Consider the following 15,613-nt stretch of genomic DNA (forward strand, 5'->3'; position numbering starts at 1 on the left):
ATTAAGAGATGAGTTATTAAGAATGATAATGTATATATTTGTTCAGCATTGGCCATAGTTTCCAAAAAATGGGAGATTATCTACATCCTCTTCCTCTCTTTTTTATTCTCCCTCTCTCTCTTCCCCCCTCTGTCCTTCTCTCTATACCTCCATCCCTTCTACCCTCCCATACCCCTTTTCTACTTTCCTCCCTTCCTCTTTCTCTTTACTTCCCTCCACAGCTCTTTATTTACTTCCCTCTTTCCCTCTCTCCTTCCATCTGTGCCTCCCTCTTTTCATTCCACCATCTTCTTTTTCTGTTCCCTCTTTACTTGTTAATTAAACAGGCATTACATAAAAATATTTTAAGTGTATATTTTAATTTTAAAGCACATTTTATAGAATATACCTTATTATTTATATACTTTTTATGGTTAGAGATTTAACTTGCTTTTAATTTACTATTTTGTTAACTTTATTGAATAATGTTTTTATTTATGACTCTTTTGTTTGTTTGTTTTTTGAGACAGGGTCTAACTATGTAGTCTTAGCTGTTATGCAATTTATTCTGTAGATCAATGGCCTGGTTGGCCTTGAACTCACAGAAAACTACCTGCCTCTGAATTCCAAGTGCTGAATCAAAGGGGTATAGCACCACATACATCTTGTGTATGAAGTTTTAATATTTTCCCCATTGGAAAATCCTTAAAAATGAATTGACATGCTAAAGGATACCACCAGCTGTTACTATGAACTATCTATTTACACTAAATAAAACATATCAACTTAATATTTCATTCTCATGTTAATTTTTATGTACAGAGTAACAGAATTTTCTAGTAATATTAATAAGAGTATTTTAGGATATAATTAGAAGAAAAAATTATAAAATTTAAGAAGTGAAGTTTGCCAAACTTTTAAACATCCATTACACTCTCAAATGTAAAATATCTAAAGGACTTTGTGATCACATATCCTGGAGATATTTTGTCAAACCACTTTTGCAGAGACCTGAAAATGTGAGCCTATTTTCACATAGATTGAAGGTCAAAGAGCTGGAACTCTACCCCGGAGAAATGTATTTTTGTCGATGTTGGTCCCTGACACACTTTGTTAAAACCAACATTTTTTTTTTTTACAATATGGTCAAATAAAGTCTATTCATTTATTTAATTACTCATTGTCCTAAATATTCTCATTCTTTTTCCTGTGTATGAACACATTTATTCATAAATAATATTACATATGTATATTTATTAAAAGACTATATAAGTTGGACAACTGTTTTTTAATGCCTTTTTTTTAGTACTTGAAATTTTCCTTCTCATTCTCATTTGTATTACAAGGTAGAAATATCTCCAAGCTGCCAGAGGTAAATATCCTCATTGTTATATAATAGACTATATACATTTTATTTCTCATACAAATTACAGGGAATCCTAGGCAGCTTTTGGCAATGTAATGTAAATTGGTCTATAATAAGGTGGCTTACAACCAGAAAACAAACACAATAGCTTCACATGCTTTTGCAATGGTAAAGTTTATAATTATAAAACTCAACAGCTTGTTGACTTTGAAACAAGAGTACTGAAATAGAAATCTATCTGAAAATATGTCACTTTGAGTCTAGGTTTCAAATTATGACCTTTGAGATCAGTTTTCATCTAGTTAAGTGTGAGCTCAGGAAAAAAAATTACTTACTACTAGAGTTATTTTTATATTGAAGGGAAATATGTGTAACAAATTTATAATTCAATATTTAAATATTAGCTTAGACAAGAAGATGCTTTAACATTCTCTCTAGTCATGTTATCACAATATTGGATTTACATAATTGCTCGTTTTGAAATCAAATATAAGGTTGGGGTAGTACAGTATTGATTGTTTGCTTGGCAGTTGTCCCTAATTTCAAGTCCTAGTGCCTGAACCAAAGAAGAAAAAAGAACCACAATAAAAACTAAAGTATATTCCCTTTTAAGCCCAATTTCTCATTTTACCTTATCTCTCATAAAAGATAAATTTAAAGTGAATACAAATCTTACATTAATTAAATTAGCCAAATTAATTTTTTGGTAACTTGAAACATTTATATTTTGAAATCGGTATTAAAGTGTGTTTATTCCTGCTTATTAATTTTAGCATCAGCCAGATCTGTCAGCTGCCAATTGTATGAGCTATTGGAGATGTTCTTCTTTTCTCCCCTGTGACTGTCATTGCTAGTATTTTCCTGTTTCTTTCTTTATAAATAAATATCATTAAAAGTGACCTTTGTGTCACCATTCAAATCTCTTAGAATGTCATTTGCTTATTTCTCACTAAATAATGGATCTTTCTCAATTTCTTGAAACAAAATCTGTTGGTTGCTCCCATAAATCACAATAAGACTTGGTCTGGGGCCCTTTTGTCTGCGGGTCCTTGGGCTATTAGGAGTCTCTGTTTCCATGCTGAAGAGTTCCATTTGGATGGGTGAGTGTGTGCTATCCCGGGCAGCCTGTTCGGAAAGAGAGCACAACCCTGCCTCCCCTAGCTCTTGCTGAAGGGCTTTCTTTTTTACACACGACCCAGCCCCCCGCCCCCTCCTCACCAATCCTGCCCAGTTGTCTGCAAGGCCCTTGGCTCAGGAACAGTTTCCTGCTCCTGCACTAAGGCTATCCACCCAAAGGGGTGAGTGCCTGCCTATCAGGCAGGCTTGAAGGTCCCCCGCAAGTGAGCCCGGGCACCTCCAGCTTGTGCTGCAGGGTCTCCTGTTTCCTACTCGACCCCACCCTGCCCCTCAGTTCACCCTTTTGTCCTCGGTGTCTTTGGGCTACCAGGCATCCCTGTTTCAGTGCTAAGGAGTTTTATCCTGATGGGCTATTCACCTAGACGGAGGTACCAGACATCCCTGTTTCAGTGCTGAGGAGTTCCATCCAGATAGGAACAGTTCTTGCTTCTACACTAAGGAGATCCACCCAGAGAGTCAGTCACAGCAAAGACTGGACCAAGACATGAGGCTTCTCCTGGCTCCATTTGAAAGAAGAGATGAGCAGGCTCCAATGCAAGAATTCCTCCAACAACCTGAAAGGCAACATGACATCACCAGAATCCAGGGATCCCAAAACAAGAAGAATTGAACACCCTACTCAGGAAGAAATTGAAGAAATCGACTTTAAATGGAGCTATATGAAAATAATAGAGGACTTTAAGCAGGAGATGAAAAACTGCCATAAAGAAATAGAGATGACAAACAAAAAGGTAGAGGAAATGAATAAATCTCTCAAAATACCCAAGAAAAACAAGAAAAACAAGGAAAACAAATAAACAGGTAAGGGAAACGGTCCAAGACTTGAAGAATGAAATGGAGGTAATGAAGAAAACACAAACCAAGAGAAGGCTGGAGATGGAAAATCTGGGTAAATGAACAGGAACTACAGAGACAAGTATTACCAACAGAATACAAGAGATAGAAGAAAGAATCTCAGAAACTAAAGGTACCATAGAGAAAATGAACACACAGATAAAAGAAAACAACAAATCCAACAAATTCTCATCACAAAACATTCAAGAAATCTGGGACACAATAAAAAGACCATACCTAAGAATAATAGAGGTAGAAGAAGGAGAAGTACAGTTCAAAGGACCAGAAAATATATTTAATAAAATTATAGAAGAAAACTTTCCCAACCTAAAGAAAGACATTCCTATGAAGGTTCAAGAAGCATACAGAACATGGAATAGACTGGATCAAAAAAAAATCTCCTCCCCATATAATAATCAAAACACAAAACATACAGAATAAAGAAAGAATATTAAGAGCTGCCAAGAAAAGAGGTCAAGTTACTTATAAAGGTAAACCTATAAGACATATACCTGATTTCTCTATGGAAACATTGAAAACCAGAAGGTCCTGGATAAATGTACTGCAGAAACTAAGAGACCATGGATGCAAGCCCAAACTACTATTACCAGCCAAGCTCTCATTCGCTATAAATGGAGAAAACAAAATTTTCCAGTTTAAAAACAAATTTAAACAATATGTGGCCTCAAATATAGCCTTACAGAAAGTAATAGAAGGAAAATCACAACCCAAGGAGTGCAACAATGCCCACAATAACTGAGCAATCTAATGACCCTTCTCCAGCACAACTTGAATAAGGGAAACACACAAACTCTACTGCCTAAAGAAAAAAAGAAAAAAATGACCAGTGTTAACAACAACTCTTCATTAATATCGTTTAATATCAATGGACTCATCTCACCTATAAAAAGGCACAGGCTAAGAGATTGGATACAAAAATAGGATCCAACATTCTGCTAGTTACAAGAAACACACCTCAACCACAAAGACAGACATCTACTCAGAGTAAAGGGCTGGGAAAAGGTTTATCAAGCAAATGGACCTAAGAAACAAGCAGGTTTGGCCACACTAATTTCTAAAAGAGTTGACTTAAAACTAAAATCAATCATAAGAGATAGAGAGGGACATTTTATGCTCATAACAGGAACAATTCATCAGGATAAAGTCTCAATCCTGAATATCTATGCCCCTAATATAAAAGCACCCACGTACCTAAAAGAAACATTACTAAAACTCAAGGCAGTCATCAAACCACACTCACTAATAGTAGGAGACTTCAACACTCCTCTCTCACCAATGGACAGGTTAATCAGACAGAAACCTAACAGAGAAATTAGAGAATTAATGGAGGTAATGAAGCAAATGGACATAACAGACATATATAGATTATTCCACCCAAAGAGGAAAGAATATACCTTCTTCTCTACAGCTCATGGAACCTTCTCGAAAATTAACCACATACTAGGTAACAAAGCAAATTTTCACAGTTACAAAAACAATTAGTAATGACCTGTGTCTTATCGGCTCACCATGGATTAAAGTTAGAATTCAACAACAATGCTTCCCCCAGAAAGCCTACAAACTCATGGAAACTGGACAGTCAACAAATGAACCACACGTGGATCAAGGAAGAAATGAAGAAAGAAATTAGTATTTCTTGAATTCAATGAAAATAAGGACTCACCATACTCAAACCTATGGGACACTATGAAATCAGTCCTAAGAGGAAAGTTCATAGCACTAAGTGCCCATTTAAAGAAAACAGAGAAAGCACACATTGGAGACTTAACAGCCCACCTGAAAACTCTAGAAAAAAAAAGAAGCAGACTCACCTAGGAGGAGTAAACGACTGGAAATAATCAAACTGAGGGCTGAAATCAACAAAATAGGAACATAGAAAACAATCCAAAGAATCAATGAAACAAAAGCTGATACTTGGAGAAAGTCAACAAGATTGATAAACACCTATCCAAACTAATCAAACAGCAGAGAGAGAATACACAAATTAATAAGGTCAGAAATGAAAAGGGGGGCATAAGCACAAACACAGAGGAAATTTAGAGAATCATTAGATCTTACTACAAAAGCCTGTATGCCACAAAATTGGACAATGCAAAAGTAATGGACATTTTTTTTAGATAAGTACCATATACCAAAGTTAAACCAGGACCAGGTTTAATCTAAATAGACCTGTTAGTTGCGAAGATTTAGAAGTTGTTATCAAAAACCTCCCTACCAAATAAAGCGCAGGTCCAGACGGTTTCAATGCAGAGTTCTACTAGAATTTCCAAGAAGACCTAATACCTATACTCCTTAATGTAATTCACAATATAGAAACAGAAGAGTCATTTCCAAATTCTTTTTATGAAGCCATAGTTACCCTGATACCAAAATCACACGAAGACTCAACAAAGAAAGAGAATTACAGGCCAATCTCACTTATGAACATCGACGCAAAAATCCTCAATTAAATACTGGCAAACAGAATCCAAGAACACATAAGAAAAATTATCCATTATGATCAAGTAAGCTTCATCCCAGCGTTGTAGTGCTGGTTCAACATGTGAAAATATATCAATGTAATCCATCATATAAATAAACAGAAAAAAAAACATATGATCATTTCATTAGATGCTGAAAAGGCATTTGACAAATTCAACATCCCTTTATGACAAAGGTCTTGGAGAGATTAGGGATACAAGGGTCATACCTAAATATAATAAAAGCTATTTGCAGCAAGCAGACAGCTACCATCAAATTAAATGGAGAGAAACTCAAAGCCATCCCACTAAACTCAGGAACACGACAAGGCTGTCCACTCTCTCCATACCTCTTCAATATAGTGCTTGAAGTTCTAGCAATAGCTGTAAGACAACATAAGGGGATCAAGGGGATTCGAATTGGAAAGAAAGAAGTTAAACTTTCGTTATTTGCAGATGATATGATTGTGTACATAAGCGACTCCAAAAACTTCACCAAAGAACTCTTAGAGCTGATAAACACCTTTAGTAGCAAGGCAGGATATAAGATCAACTCCAAAAAAGCAGTTGCCATCCTATACACAAAGGAGAAGGAAGCAGAGAGGGAAATCAGAGAAGCACCAGATATCACGATAGCCACAAATAGCATAAAATATCTTGGGGAAACTCTAACTAAGGAAGTGAAAGATCTATTTGACATTAAGGCATTGAAGAAAGAAATTAAAGAGGATACCAGAAAATGGAAGGACCTCCCTTGCTCTTGGATTGGGAGGATCAGCATAGTAAAAATGGCAATTCTACCAAAGGCAATTTATAGATTCAATGCAATCCACATCAAGGTCCCAACAAAATTCTTCACAGATCTTGAGAGGACAATAATCAACTTTATATGGAAAAACAAAAAACCCAGGATAGCCAAAACAATCTTATACAATAAAGGAACTTCTGAAGGCATTACCATCCATGACTTCAAACTCTATTACAGAGCTACAGTATTGAAAACAGCTTGGTATTGGCATAAAAACAGAGAAGTTGACCAATGGAATCGAATAGATGACCCGGAATTTAACCCTTAATCCTATGAAGACCTGATTTTTGATAAAGGAGCTAAAAGTTTACAATAGAAGAAAGGAAACATCTTTAATTAATGGTGCTGGCATAACTGGATATCAACCTGTAGAAAAATGAAAATAGATCCATATCTATCACCATGCAAAAAAAACTCAAGTCCAAATGGATCAAAGACCTCAATATCAATCTGAACACACTGGAACTAATAGAAGAGAAAGTGGGAAGTACTCTAGAACATATAGGCACAGGCGATCATTTCCTATGTATAACCCCAGCAGCACAGACATTAAGGGCAACATTGAATAAATGGGACCTCCTGAAACTGAGAAGCTTCTGTAAAGCAAAGGACACTGTCACTAAGACAAAAAGGCAACCCAGTGGCTGGGAGAAGTTCTTCACCAACCCTGCAAAAGACAAAGGTCTGATCTCCAAAATATATAAAGAACTCAAGAAACTAGACTTTAAAACGCTAATTAACCCAATTAAAAAATGGGGCACTGAACTGAACAGAGAATTCTCAACAGAAGAAATTCAAATGTCCAAAAAACACTTAAGGTCATGCTCCACCTCCTTAGCCATCAGGGAAATGCAAATTAAAACAACTTTGAGATACCATCTTCTACCTGTCAGAATGGCTAAAATAAAAAACACCAATGATAGCCTTTGCTGGAGAGGTTGTGGAGTAAGGGGTACACTTATCCATTGTTGGTAGGAGTGCAAACTTGTGCAACCACTTTGGAAATCAGTGTGGTGATTTCTCAGGAAATTTGGGATCAACCTACCCCAAGATCCAGCAATACCACTTTTGGAAATATATCTAAGAGATGCCCTACTATATGACAAAATCATTTGTTCAACTATGTTTATAGCAGCATTATTTGTAAGAGGCAGAACCTGGAAACAACCTAGATGCCCCTCAATGGAAGAGTGGATGAAGTAAGTGTGGAATACATACATTTTAGAGTACTACTCAGCGGTAAAAAAACAATGACATATTGAATTTTGCATGTAAATGGATGGAAATAGAAAACACTATCCTGAGTGAGGTAACCCAGACCCAAAAAGATGAACATGGGATGTACTTACTCATAATTAGTTTCTAGCCTTTACTATAGGACATTGAGCCTATAATTTGTGATCCTAGGGAGGCTAAATAAGAATGTGAACCCAAAGAAAAACATATAGTCATCCTTCTGGATATGGGAAGTAGACAAGATTGTCGGGCATAAACTGGGAACTTTGGGGTGCGGTTGGATGGGGGTAAGGTGAATGGGGAGAGAAAAGTGAGAAGGGTAGAATGGGGGGAGCTTGGAGGAATGGGATGGTTGAGATAAAGGAAGGGTGGATAAGGGAGCAGGGAAGTATATATCTAAATTAAGAGAGCCATCTTAGGGTTGGCAGGAGACTTGACTCTAGATGGGCTCGCAGGTGTCCAGGGAGATGTCCCCAGTTAGTTCCTTGGGCAACTGAGGAGAGGGAACTGGAAATGGCCCTATCCTCTAGTCATTCTGATGAATATCTTGCGTTTCACCATAGAACCTTCACCTTGCGATGGATGGAAGTAGAGATGGAGACCCACACTAGAGCACTGGAATGAGCTCCCAAGGTCAAATGAGGAGCAGAAAGAGGACGAACATGAGCAAGGAAGTCAGGACCACGAGGGGTGCCCCTCCCCACTGTGACAGTGGGGCTGATCTAATAGGAGCTCACCAAGGCCAGCTGGACTGGGACTGAATTAGCATGAGATAAAACCAGACTCTCTGAATATGGCAGACAATGAGGGCTGATGAGAAACCAAGGACAATGGCACTGGGTTTTGATCCTACTGCATGAACTGGCTTTGTGGGAGCCTAGCCTGTTTGGATGCTCACCTTCCTAGACCTGGATGGAGGGGGGAGGACCTTGGACTTCCCACAGTGCAGAGAATCTGGACTGCTCTTTATAATGGAGAGGGAGGGTGAATTGAGTGTTGGCAGGGGGAGAGGAGTTGGGGAAGGGGGAGGGAAATGGGAGGCAGGGAGGAGGCAAAAATTTTTTTCAATAAAACAAAAGACTTGGTCTGGAACAAGTTTTTTTTTTTTTTTTTTTTTTTTTTTTTAAAAAAAACAGGTTTCATTAGCTTCTAGATTATTAAATGGTTAATGTTCTGAGCTTTATCTGTTTAAGAACTTTTAATAATTTATTTACTTCTAGTTTTTTTGTAAATATATGTTTTTTTCTATACAATAAATAACTACTCTTATTTTGAGGATTGCATTATAGTTTTCTGAGCACTATCTCTTTCATATTTATTAGCTTAAATTTGTTTTTCTCGAAACATTAGTCATCTGTTCCAAAGCCCATTTTACTTGTCCTGGAAAGACTTAACAAATGTGACATTGATAAAACTTTTTATCTGTGGAAAATGGGTGAAATTAAAGTGAATATATGGATCCTATTTTCAGTGATATTAAGAAAAGTAAAAAGAAACTAATGCTAAAGAGGAAAGGAGGAGGAAGAACAGAAGCTAACTAAACCATTGTTCAAATAAAGAAAACAAGAGAATTATATTTCATGCTTTTGTGGTAAAATTTTTGTTGGATTTTTAAAATGTATCATAAAAATATAAAAAAGGAAAATTGTAAAACAGCAAAAGTAAATATGCAAAGCAAATGACCAGATTCCAAAGAGTACTAAAAGACTTTCCAAGAAATACAAAAGTGAACTTGAAGGGGACCAAGAGAAAACGATCTTAAGCCACAGTGACTGTGATTTCTCTAGAATTTAAAGTTACCAGAGTTTGACAGAAAATTTATATTGATGCATCAAAAGAAGCTTTTTATTCTGAAATAAAGAAAAGGATTTTTTTTTCAGGAGCAGCAGGAAGGGGGTAGCATCTTTTGTAGTAATAAGAGCAGCAACGGGGCTGCATCCCCAACACCCCAGCTGCCTGCTCGGCTAGCTTATGCCCCGAAATAATTACACGGACTGTATTCTTTTAATCACTGCTTGGCCCTTTAGCTCTAGCTATCAATGAGGACCAAGCAGTTTCTTTTTATTTAACCAATGACCTTCCTCCATCATTTCCCCTTTTTCAGTTTAAACAAAAAAAGGCTTTAACTTTAACATAGCAAAATTACATATAACAAAACAGTTATGAAGTAAAAGTTACAATAATCTTTATCATATCTTAAGGAAAACTATAACTATATGTAACTATTCTTAACTCCATCAAAGACTGCAGAAAGATACAATGCTACCCAAGCAAACAAGAAAAAAGCAACTTTTAAAACTCTAGAAATGACAGAGACATCTCGCTTCCTGGACAGTCACCAAAAATTCCTCTGTACCGTTGGGGCATCCATCTTCAGCCTTCAGGCCCATGGCATCCAGCAGACATTTCCATAAAGCAGGAAAATTCAAAGTCAGTTCAGTTGTGTCCTGCAGAATGTCTCGCAGACTCTTTCATGAATCAGGAACCCTGAAAGATCATCTCACCTTAGGCAAGTTCAGTAGTCCTCTCTCTGTGGGTTCTCTGTTTATGCAATAGTCCAGGCAAGAGCAGTTTCTTGCCCAAATGACTATCAAACTCCATAAGGTGCCACTTCGATGCCCATCTTCCTCTTGAAGTAGATTGGTTCTGCCAGAAGCAGAGTGTCTCATTGTCATGAAAAGTCCTCAGTTATTAAAACATTAAATGTCCTACTCTGTAATCTTTGAAAGACATGAAGAATTTCTATCGAAAATATATCTCTATATATCTAGAAAATCTAACTAACATGACTGCAAGCTTTACTATTATTGATGATTATCCTTTAACAACCTATATTTCTTAATTATACAGTACATATTTAAATGAACTACACAATCACAATACCTTAATCAAAATCAGAAACACTTATACATATAACAAAATTGACCTTAAAGCTCTATAAATAAAGCAAAATCTTTACTAATGCAAATTATTCATATCTATATCATATCCCCCTTTAAATGTAAAAGAACATTTATATACCATATTTGGGAAAATGGGTGCAGATTTTTCTCTCCAAACTGCTTCCTGCTGAATGGGGGCGCTGTTAATCACATCATTTAGGGTATAACCTGTGTGCCAGGTTTATCTCAGTTGGCAGTTGAGTGAAGTAATTTTTTAAGGGTGTTCACAGGAACCTTTCGGGAGTTCGTGGTCTATCATACCATATTGGGATAGTTGCAATCCACAGGGTCTGGTCCTCTGTGAAAACAAAAGAAGACCCTCTCCAAAGCATCATATCCTTAGACCCAAATTCTGAAATCATACTCTCATGATATCCGTTCTGGTTCCACTTGGCAGCCCATGTAATGAAATGTCTCTCTGTACTTAGCTCCTTCACAGTCAAAAATTTTAAAGAAAACACAATGTACATAATCCAGACTCTCTGTGAATTTTCAATTTTACGTGGCTTATTTTTCTTTATTTCTTTTAATCTCTTAACTATCTGTACTCTGTCTCTTTAAAGACTTTACCTTTTTTTTTTGTTGTTGTTTTGTTTTCTGTTTTTTCGAGACAGGGTTTCTCTGTGGTTTTGGAGCCTGTCCTGGAACTAGCTCTTGTAGACCAGGCTGGTCTCGAACTCATAGAGATCCGCCTGCCTCTGCCTCCCAAGTGCTGGGATTAAAGGCGTGCGCCACCACCGCCCGGCTACTTTACCTTTTTTTTTAAACCATTAACTTTATTCTCTATATTCTTTTTCTTCTCTCTCCCAAGTCTACATACATTCATCCAACAGTGTGACTCATTTAGTGGTCTGAATCTGTCCTATTGTGAATCTGCAATTTTTTACTATCCAGGAGCACTTTTGATTTGCGCCTTTAAATCACTAGGTGCGTAAGAATCTAAGCTGTGACATTCCTGGGTTAATGTTTTGCTTTTTGAGCATATATCTTTGACCTGGAATAACTCTGTAGACCACGCTGCCTTTGAACTCTCAGAGATCCACTTGTCTCTGCCTCCCAGGCATTGGGATCAAAGGTGTTTGCTACTACACCTTGAACTCACAGAGATCTGTTTGTCTCTACCTTTTAGGCACTGGGATTAAAGGTGTGTGATAACACACCTTGAAGTCACAGAGATCAATCTCCCTCTGCCTTCCAAGTGTTGGGATTAAAGGTGTGTACTACCACACACAACAACTCTCTTCCTTTTCTTTTTCACTTTAAGAACTTCAACTTTTAGCTTGCATATATTTTTAACACACAGTAAACCATTTAGAAATTTTCTTTTTCTTTGAATCTCTGTTTACTGTATATCTCTCTTTTTCTGACCACATGAGTCCTTAATTTAGCAAGCCATATGAGTAGGATTAAAGCCGTGGCTTTGACGGCTGGATCCAGCCCATTCCTTAGCTTTCCAGCCTCATGGCTGAGGTACTGGCTGTAGCCATGTTCAGTGCCACAAGTCTAGTGTTTCAATGTCCTTGCCATCAAACAAGCTGCAACAGACAACACCCAAGTCCTCTCTCGGTAGCTGGCCCTCCTGCCTCAGTCACAGTTTGCCCTGGCAGGATGACCCAGAAAGCTGGCATTTTTAAACGGTGCAGCTTTTTTCCTGCTACGGCTGAAAACCGAAAAGCATGCGTTCAGCTTTTCGTCAAGACCGTTAAAGTGTTTCGTGGCAGGACCTCTTAATGAGCTGCAGGGTTTGCAACTAAAGCTGAGTCAGGAAGCCTCTCTTAGAAGAGAGTGCTTGCTTGTCTCTAGCAAGCTGAGTAGACCCAAGAGAGTGCTGCTACCAAGAAACCATGCACAAAGCTGTCATTTTGTTCTAGAATTACTTCCCAAGCTGTCTCAGGCTTTATGTGGAAGCAGTTGTCCACGTGGGCGCCATTTGTAGTAATATGAGGAGCAGGGCTGCATCCCCAACACCCCAACTGCCTACTCGGCTAGCTTATGCCCCAAAATAATTACACGGACTGTATTCTTTTAATCACTGCTTGGTCCGTTAGCTCTAGCCCTAACTGGCTAATTCTGATATCCCGATCAACCCATCTCTAATAATCTGTGAGCACTGGTCTTACCGGGAAGATTCTAGCCTAAGTCCATCCTGTGACGGAGCTGGGGCATGGAGTCTCTCTGAGGCATCTGCTCTGGAGAGGAGAGCTGTGGAATCTGACCTCACTTCCTCTTCCTCCCAGCGTTCTGTTCTGTTTACTCCTCCCACCTATCTTCTAACCAATGAGGACCTAGCAGTTTCTTTTTATTTAACCAATGACCTTCCTCAGTCAATCTTTCACTGTCCTCCTGATGCCCAAGAAGCAGAACAGAGCACTTGCATTCTGTACAGTAGTATAAAATGCCTCATTTTTTCATCAGACACATTGTTTTCTATTTCTGACTCACCTTCACATTGTGATTTGTCATTAATATTTCCATCATAACTATCATTAAGTATCGTCAGACTCCCAATCACCAGTACTACATCATTATTACTTCATGTTTTACCTTAAGCTTCAACTATCTCTAAAATATAAATTATTATTGCCTCAGAAAAGAGACAACACTTATCCGCTCAGGAACTGTCCAAACTTTTAATGGCATTTCTCTCTGTTCCCAGGGGCATTACTGCTTTAAAAGTAAAACAGAGAGACAATGCATATGTATAGGTTGTTAATGGAAAATGAGACACATCTGCTCCTGGAAGCACCAATCTATTTCACTGGTTTAATAAAGAAGCTGCTTTGGCCTTTTGATAGGGCAGCCCTTAGGTGGGTGGAGTAGACAGAACAGAATTCTGGGTGGAAGAAGGAATGCAGAAAGCCGTCTGCCATAAAGCTGCCATGTCAGGCATGCTGAATCTTTCTGGGTAAGCCACGGTCTCATGGTAACATACAGACCATTAGAAATGGGTTAAATCAAGATGTGAGAGTTAGCAAATAAGAGGCTAGAGCTAATGGGCTGGGCAGTGTTTAAATGAATATAGCTTCTGTGCAATTATTTCAAGGCTAAGCTAGCCAGACAGAGGGACATAGCCCACCACTCTCTTACTACACATATGTGTATGTTGGCATTATGTCTTTTTTTAAAACTGTATTTGAGTGCCACTTTATGTGACATGTACTCAAAGACCATGAAATCTTGATGGATTGCACTCAAGTGAACTGCAATTTAGATACTTTACCCCAGTTAGTAAGGACAGTGTAATAGAAATAAAATTGAATTCTGAATCATGGGTTCAGATTCCACCAGCAACATTCAGTTTTGTTTTATTGCTTTTAATAAGCTATATATTTTTCTCCACTCCTTTCCTCTCCCCTCCCTCTCTACCCTCTCCCATTGTCTTCATTGTTCCAATTTATTCAGGAGATCTTGTCTTTTTCCAAGTCCATGTTGTTTAGATCCTCATATATCTCTCTTAATGTCTTCATTGTTGTCTAGGTTCTCTGGGATTGTGAATTGTAGGCTGGTTTTTCTTTGCTTTATTTCTAAAAGCCAGTTATGAATATATTCTTTGACTATGTTAAAAGCCATTTATGAATGAATACATAAGATATTGGTTTTTCTGGGTCTGGGTTACCTCACTCAATATAATTTCTCGCTCCATCAATTTGCCTGCAAAATTCAAGATGTCATCTTTTTTTTTCTCTTTTTGCTGTAAATTTACCATATATTCCTTATCAGTCTCTTTGGATGTCAGTGTGGCAATGTCTCAGAAAATTAGGAAACAACATTCCTCAAGACCTAGTAATACCACTATTGGGTATATATCCAAAGGATGCTCAATCATGCCAAAAGGACATATGCTCAATTATGTTCATAGCAGCATTGTTTGTCATAGCCAGATTCTGGAAACAACCTAAATGCCCCTCAATCAAAGAATGGTGTACCTGATTTAAAAAAAAAATATTAAATTGGCCCCCCAAATTCACCTATCCTCCTGCAGCCTAGGGGGAACTCTGAAAAACACCTTGTTCTAATACTGAGGGGACTAAGAACTTGCTAAAATACTAAGGAAATCGAGAGTGTGCTACAATACTAAGAGGACCAAGTATTGCTACAGCACTGAAGGGATCAAAAGAGAGGACCAAGAGAGTGAACCAGGAGAGATGATCAAAAAGCAGGCTTAGAGAGACCTCAGAGGCTTATGGAGACACAGACATTGAATGTACAGAGCAAACAAAAAAGAATCCTAAACACTCAAACAGCCACTGCAAGGATTGGACCAGGACTGGCATCAGTTAAAGAAAGAGATGGGTAGACACCAATGCAAGAATTCCCCCAACAACCTAAAAAGCTACATGATAACACAAGAACCCAGTGTTCATACAACAGGAAGACTTCATCATTCTAACCCAGAAGAAGCAGAAGAAAATGACTTTAAATGTAACTTTATGAAAATGATGGAGACTTTTATAGAGAAAATGAAAAACTCCCATAAAAATAGAGAAAAAGACAAACAAATATGGGAGTAAATTACTAAATCCCTCAAAGAAAAACAATAAAAAGCAATCTAACAGGTAAAGAAAACAATTCAAGACTTGAATACTGAAAAAGAGGAAATAAAGAAATCACAAACAGAAGAAATTCTAGATATGGGAAATCTGGGCAAAAAGAATTTCAAGTGTTGAAGATACTATAGACAAAATAGTCTCATTGGTCAAAGAAAACATTAACTACATTAAATTCTTAACCCAAAACATCCAGAAAATATGGGACACCATGAAAAGACCAAACCTAACAGTAATATTGGTAGAAGTAGAACTCTAGTTCAAATGCACAGGAAATGTACTCA

This window comes from Microtus pennsylvanicus, chromosome 8 (genome assembly GCF_037038515.1).
Source record: "Microtus pennsylvanicus isolate mMicPen1 chromosome 8, mMicPen1.hap1, whole genome shotgun sequence".
Lineage (NCBI taxonomy): Eukaryota > Metazoa > Chordata > Mammalia > Rodentia > Cricetidae > Microtus > Microtus pennsylvanicus.